Source organism: Rhinopithecus roxellana, chromosome 14, assembly GCF_007565055.1.
Source record: "Rhinopithecus roxellana isolate Shanxi Qingling chromosome 14, ASM756505v1, whole genome shotgun sequence".
Lineage (NCBI taxonomy): Eukaryota > Metazoa > Chordata > Mammalia > Primates > Cercopithecidae > Rhinopithecus > Rhinopithecus roxellana.
This window is the reverse complement of record NC_044562.1, coordinates 103752503-103760221: the sequence shown is the minus strand read 5'-3', so window position 1 is coordinate 103760221 and position 7719 is coordinate 103752503. Positions and strand designations below refer to the sequence as shown.

The following is a 7719-nucleotide window of genomic DNA, read 5'->3' as shown; positions in this document are numbered from 1 at the left end:
TTTACCTTGAAGGCAATCAAGAGCAAACTGGTTAGCATGACTTAGAATTAGAAGGCTATGTATATTCTTAGCTCCACGTCTGACAGCTGAGTATGCCTCAGTTTCCTCTTCAGTGCAGTTTCCTCTCCCCCTCACAGTGCGAACAGACTGGAAAAGATCTTACCATAGAGACTTTAGAATGTCTACAAGTGCAAGAATTCTTTTTACAGGACATTTCTCCTTTAGTCTATGGCAACGAATGCAAATCCTCATCACTTTCAAAGGCAGTGTTGGCTGGACTCAGAATCAAGACAAGAGTGATCAGGGTACTTCATCTCCATCTCCCTGCTGCAGCCCAGCAGGCGAGTACAGCTTATCATTCTGTCAAAAGAAAGTGTACCAACTCAGCTCCACTCTCTGTGTGAGCTTTAAGGTTCTTAGTCCCTACATCCATGTCTTCAGGGGCAGCCTGATAAGCATAAGAATTTGCTATTTTTATATTTTGCAGAATAAATTAAAACATGAGAGATTTGGATTAGATAACATGTTACTTTCCTCACTGGAAGTTTGAACACTAAAATATTAGCATGGTGTTCCTCTGAACTCTTAAAATTGAGGTTGATAATAACATGTCATGTGCAATGAAACCAGGTAACAGAATAAAGGGAAACTCTCATTTTCTGTTTAGATGTTATGAATGTGTCACACATTTATACACATGGCACTGCATGGGAGGTATTATTTCACCCATTTTACAGCTGAGGAAACAAAGACTTTCTCAAATTTGTACATTTTAGAATAGTCAAAATTCCACCTAGACCTGTCAGATATCAAATTTCCTGATTTTTTTTTTTTTTGAACTCTGAACTTTTTATTGGCCTCCTGCTCCCCAAAGGGTACCCTGCTTTTGCTGGCTTAATGCCTCAGAACTTTGGTATCGTTGGTCTCAGACACCACATTGCCATCCACTATCCGGCGGGTGGTGGTCTTTTGGATGGTTTGCATGGAGTTGCTGCTGTCCAAGGCATCACCAAGATTGAATTCCTCGCCATCTTCCAGCAGGCGGCGGTAGGTGGCAATCTCAGCTTCCAGCTTGACCTTGATGTTCAGCAGGGCCTCATACTCCTGGGCCTGTCGCTGTCCCTCTGCCCGGGTCTGTGCCAGCTCTGACTCCAGGTGCAGCAGGATCCCATTGAGCTGCTCCATCTGTAGGGCGTAGCGGGCCTCCACCTCCCTCAGGCTGTTCTCCAAGCTGGCCTTCAGATTTCTCATGGAGTCCAGGTCGATCTCCAAGGACTGGACTGTATGTCTCAGCTCTGTGAGCATCGTCTCAGCAGCTCCAACCTCGGCGGACTGTGTGGTGACCACTGTGGTGCTCTCCTCAATCTGCTGAGACCAGTACTTGTCTAACTCCTCTCGGTTCTTCCGAGCCAGCTCGTCATATTGGGCCCGGATGTCTGCCATGATCTTGGCGAGGTCCTGAGATTTGGGGGCATCTACCTCCACAGTCAACCCAGAGCTGGCAATCTGGGCTTGTAGGCCTTTTACTTCCTCTTCATGGTTCTTCTTCATGAAGAGCAGCTCCTCCTTTAGAGCCTCGATCTCTGTCTCCAGCTGCAGTCGAGTGACATTGGTGTCATCAATGACCTTGCGGAGCCCATGGATGTCATTCTCCACAGACTGGCGCATGGCCAGCTCTGTCTCATACTTGACTCTAAAGTCATCAGCAGCAAGACGGGCATTGTCAATCTGCAGAACGATGCGGGCATTGTCCACAGTATTTGCGAAGATCTGAGCCCTCAGGTCCTCGATGATCTTGAAGTAATGGCTCCAGTCTCTGACCTGGGGTCCCTTCTTCTCCAAGTGCTCCCGGATTTTGCTCTCCAGCCTCCGGTTCTCGGTCTCCAGGCTCCTCACTCTGTCCAGGTAAGAGGCCAGGCGGTCGTTCAGGCTTTGCATGGTCTCCTTCTCGTTCTGGATGCCTCCCATTCCTGCCAGACCCCCAGCCATCCCTGAGGCCAGGCCCCCGGACCCCATGCCGCCCCGGAAGCTGGTGGAGCGGGACACGGAGACCCGGGAACCAGAGCCCCCGGCGCCTGCATAGACACTGGCCGCGCTGCTGACCGGCCGGGCGCCGTAGCTGGGTGCCTGGACAGAGCCCAGGGACCGGTAGTTGGTAGAGAAGGTGGAGCGAGTGGTGAAGCTCATGCTGTATGGGAGGAAGGCGAGACGACAGGACTCAGGCTTTGCCGACCCAAATTTCCTGATTTTTCCAACACAGCAGTTCATCCAAAGACAGTCATATTACCATTTCATTATAGATCCTTGACTTCTCAATTCCATTCTTAAGGCCCCTTGTCTAGTACTATTAGACCTTTTTATTCTTTGTTAATAAACTATTTGCTTCTAGAAAGACTTTGCCTTCTTGAAAAATATTAAAGATCCTAAAATGTCTCAGGAAATTGAAACACTTTAGAAAAAAACAAAACAAAATAAAACAAAACAAAAACCACACTGCCTGAGTAAAATGAGTAAAATCCTTAGTGGTGCAACATCCTATGGCCTGACAAGCGTGGTGGGCCATGAGCATAGTCTGCTGAAAGCTGCTTCAGCCCTTTAACCTAGGTCAGTTTGAGATGAGTGGGATAGAAATGAGGAGCTGAGCAGGAATATGGAAAGTCCTGACAAATTGATAGGAGTATTCAATTCTACACACTAATCTGAATGGTGACAAATTCTCAGAAATCTTGTCTTGTCAATAGAGATTTTATGGTATTAGAAACCAAGTTCACATAAGCTGGTGTAGATGTTCCCCAATCAGCTTGTCCTATTGGGTCCTCTTGAGTACTAGAATTTGAAATATACAGGTCAGTTTGAGAAGGTCTCAAGCCCATGTTTGTACAAAAATAATTTACTTATGTCACCTCAAAATAAAGGTAGTCTTCAGAAAATTTGGTAACCCAGCATTTGAGATCTCCATAAAAGAACTGGTCCTCACTATCTGCTCATTGCTGTCCTAATTCTGTCCTTCATTGGCCTCCAAAGATGGTTAGCAGATGGGGTTCTCTCCAGGCCAAATATATGGCCACATACTTCTAATCCTCCCCCGTGTTACCCCTTCCCTTGCCCATGACCCATATCACTAATTATAGTACTCTTTCCTGCTACGGCCAGATGTAGCCTCAGAATCCTTCTCCATATAACTTCAGATAACCACTAGCGATCATTTAGAATTGGCATTTAGAAGATCTATGCTGCCAAATTGCCCTAGGGACTGCTGAATAGTGAGCTTCCCTTGTCGAATTCTCCCAGAATCCAAGTCACTGTTCAGAGAAGCATCCACTAGAGGATGAGAGAAGAGCTTTGTTCATTACTATCTTAAGAAAACAGACTTGGGAATGAACAAAGCTCTCAATCTTTAAAATGCTTGTAAATCACCTGTGGATTTGTTAAAAGATAGATTTTTATTCATTATCTCTGGAATTTATCCCCTCTTAACTTTTCCTCCTTTAGTTTCTATCTCTTTATTTGTGCTGCATCTTGAGAAATCTTGGGAGTTAGTGTTATAGTGCAATGGTTAAACACAAGGGCTCTTTTTAGATTCAAGACTAGTTGTGTGACTTTTGGCAAATTACTTATCCTCTTGACCTTAATTTCCTAATCAATTAATTGGGAATGAAAAGAGAACCTACTTTATATCATTCTTACAAGGATTAAATGAAATTATACATATTAAATGCTTGCAATAATGTCGGGCACAAAATAAGCACTCAATATCAGATAAAACTAACATTTCAACACGATTTTATGATTCACTAATTGACTCTTCAGTTATGTCTAGTTCACTATGTCGAGTCTTGTTATATCAACAACCTTATTTTTTATTGTCATTATTTCTAATTGGTTCTTTTCCATAACCCATTCTTGATTTATAACATCATATTTTATATATCTATATAGCTATCTATATGTCTATGTATAGATACTTTTACCTCTTTATCTCTTTGAAGTTATTAAATGTATTTACATTTTTTAAATTACCCTTTTGTTTTTTACTTCCTTAGATGTAAGTTCTTTTTTGAAATTGTGCTTTCCTGTCTATCTGGAGGTTTTTAGCTATGAACTTATTATGGTCAGGTGATTTTTCAATATTTCAAAAATAATCTGCTGGATTATAATTTCCACATATGAGCTTTGAGCAGGGAGCATAGTGCCAGTACACAGGCCTCACTCAGGCATCTGTGTAGAGATCACCCTGCGGGGGAGTTCAATTCCAGGCCCTGTCCCTACAGGCACAACGCAAGCCTAGCCTGTGGGGTTAGTACAGTTGTCACTGCCCTGACCCCTGGCCTTGTGCTGGCCACTCAGCTCTCACTTCAGGTGGCTCCACTGTAGACTGGCAGGGCAGTTCCACTGTTGGCCATCCTCTGGCCTCAGATACACTTACCTTCTTAGAGCCTTTTCTTTTATCATCCAGGATCAGCCCATTTTTTTCAACTGCTTTGGATCCTATTTGGCATTTTTTTTCTGCATTATTCTCAGGCTCCTCCCATGTGCTTAATTGCTTCCCACGCTCACTTGTACCACATGCTCTCCTGAACCCTGTCCCCAGTGTTACAATTACATTTAATGAGGCAAGATATTCTGTGTGTGTTGGGGGGAGGAGGGGTGGGCAGGGTCTCACTCTGTCACCTAGGCTGGAGTGCAGTGGTATAATCTTGGTTCACTGAAAGCTTAACCTCCTGAGCTCAAGCGATCCTCCTGCCTCAGCCTCCCAAGTTGCTGACACTACAGGCATGTACCACCACACCCAGCTACTTTTTGTATTTTTTGTAGATGCAGTTTTGCCATGCTACCCAGGCTGGTCTCGAACAACTGAGCTGAAGCCATTCACCCTCCTCAGCCTCCCAAAGGGTTAGGATTACAGGCGTGAGACACCACGTCCAGCCAAGATATTCTTCATCAGAACCACTTAGGAACAAGTTTGTCTTCCCCTCCCTATCTCTACAGCCTCAAGCTGCAGAAGTTTTCAAACCCATAGCCTTTCAAAATCCCCCAATCTCTCCAAGCCTCCCATTTCTCTGCAGTCATTCTTACCGGAGATACCAATACCGGAAGCTATTTAGGCCTTGGCAACACCAATCACTGGACATAACAGCAAGTGTTGAAACCAGGAAGGAGGAGGGGGCACTAAAAGTGCCAGCAAGTGGAGAAGCTTACTGTATTCATACAGATCTCAGCTCTCCACAGCCCTTCCCCTTGCTCTATGGCTTTTCCTTTACAGTTGCTACAGAAGTCCTCTACAAGGTATAGCTCAGATGTAACACTTTAGAACACATTAACTATCATGACAACCTCATGGTAGACGCTTTTTTCCTCTCTCCTGTGGTATGGACTGGACTTAGTAAGTGTTTTTCCTTCCAGACACACACACACACACACACACACACACTTCTCAAGATGAAAAAACTCATGTGATAAGACTCGCTGCCTTCTTCCATGATTCATTTCCCCCTTTTCCATATGCTCTCTGCCTGCATAAATACCTTTAGCCTATTCATTAATTCCCTGGTAAATGTATTCAATTCTTCCCTCTGTTCCTTTTTTCCAACACTCCATTTGCTTTTTAGAAGTTTTAGCTCTAACCTTATGCTCTCTGTCTCTCTAACCCTGCAGTGATTGTCACTGTCTTTCTGTGTTTCTCTTTCCTCAAAGTCTTGTAAAATAGAACATACTGCAAAGCAGTGGTGTTCCTGGGATTTAGCATTTGGGGTGGCAGATGGGGTGGTAACAAATCTGCTTGTGGGGGCTGGGTACATCCCCCAGCACTCCCAATCCATTACATACATTTTAAATGAAAAATATTAAAGATAATGGAATTAAAAGCACATTAATGTGCCACTTAATCTATTTAGGAGAAGTTGAGAAAAGAAACTCTTTACTAATACTTAATCTAGTACAACTCACATATAGCTAAACATAATCTCCTTGATCAACAAGCAGGTATGAGAGATTTCACTTTTGTGGTCTCACTACAACTTAGCCATTGATGAAGAAAGCATTGGCAAAGGCAGCTCCAGTATCAGAAGTTAAGGAGGTTGGCTGCCAATCATGTTTCATTTAGAATCTCTTCTTGAACGCTGGTTTTTACTCACTGTTTTCACTCAAACTATCCACAGACTCATTTTTTAATAAGACCAGGATGGTTGTTGCCAAATCTTAATGTTATAATTATTCCTTTTTACATGTTCCTCATTTAGATTATAAACTCTCTAAAGAGTAAGGACTGTCAATCTGTTCCATGGGATGCCAATGTGCACAGTAGGAGGGAAGTAGAGCACCACCTATCTACAAGCAACATGTACTGTGCAGGCATTTCACCTCTTTATTCTTCTGTAATCATTGCAACCACCTATGTTCACAGATGTCAGTATGGAAATTCATAAAGGTGAAGTAATTTTACCAAGATCATGAAATTAGTAGGAGAGCTTGGATGCAAACCCAAGTCTTGACTCTAAAGTTTATGTCCTTTACACCACACTGTGCCACTCACTGCTGCACGAATACATGATGAGTGATGAATTAATGAATCAATCAAACAAGCCTGGACCCAAGGCACTTAAATTCTGCCAGTTCGACTCTCTGATTGCAAAATAAAGGGTGGCCACTTAATAGTGGATGTGAAAAATAAGTGTTCTGTGAAAAGAATGATACTGACCTCTAAATTAAAATTTTGAACATTCAGATATGCAAAAAACCAACAGCAATAATTCTCCTTAAAATACTAGAAGCTATATCAGTTTTATTATCCCATCTGACAACTGACTGAATAAAAACAGAGAGACTAAGAGAGGCCTGGGTTAATGTCATATGGGCTATCTAGAATTAGAACCAAGAGCCTTTGAAAGTGGCATCCTCTGTCCATCAATCCATAATTTTTAAGATACTAATGTGCAATTTTTCACCACAAGCACTAATGGAACCTGCACTAGGAGTAAAACTTTAATATCTATTAACCAATATTGAATACTTATCAAGGATAGACATTGTGTGGGTGCTGTTGGGTTTTCTAGAGTAAAAAAGCAGACCTAACTCTAGCCTCCTTTGTGATGTAACCATAGTGAAGCTAGAGAATTACATCAAGCACTGCAGATGGTATAGAATATCCTAATTACAATTCCAAATTGCACTAAATGTTTTTCTAAATAGAAAAAGACCCAGATAAATTAATCTGAAAGGACGTATAAAATTGCAGTCATGGGGAGATAAATCTTTCATTAGCAAATCTTTCCATTTGCCTGACCACTTCTAAGTAACTTTTAGATCACTAAGGATTCACACACATACACAAACAATTTTCCATGGCTTATGAAAAAATAAAAGTGTTTGGACAAACGGAGGCAAGATGGCGCAGTTCCGGGTTCTTCACCGTCAACTTTCCCGCGCCCGGGAAAGACAGGGGTCCACTGCTCAGGCGCAACCAGACCTCCGATGGAGAAAAACCGGAACCTGCCTAGCCACGCCTACCACCCCGCCCCTGACCCGCCTATGTCCCGCCCACTGCCCTCCCACTCCCGGGCCCAGGACAAAAGCCGCTCCCAGCAGGCGCCCGGTGGGAACTTACTTGGCCCCTCCTCGTACGTGGGACCCAGGAACCTCGTCCGAGAACGCCAGTGCAACTTCCTTGGCCCCTCCTCGTACGTGGGACCCAGGAACCTCGTCCGAGAACGCTGGTGCGAA

General features: G+C 43.5%; 1 pseudogene across 1 annotated transcript; it reads right to left on the bottom strand.

Annotated features, from left to right (window-relative positions):
* Nucleotides 1-822: 822 nt before the first annotated feature.
* LOC104657693 lies at nt 823-2227 on the bottom strand (annotated as a pseudogene). The gene has a single exon (XR_004053082.1). The product of XR_004053082.1 is annotated as a keratin, type I cytoskeletal 18 pseudogene (transcript).
* Nucleotides 2228-7719: the final 5492 nt, after the last annotated feature.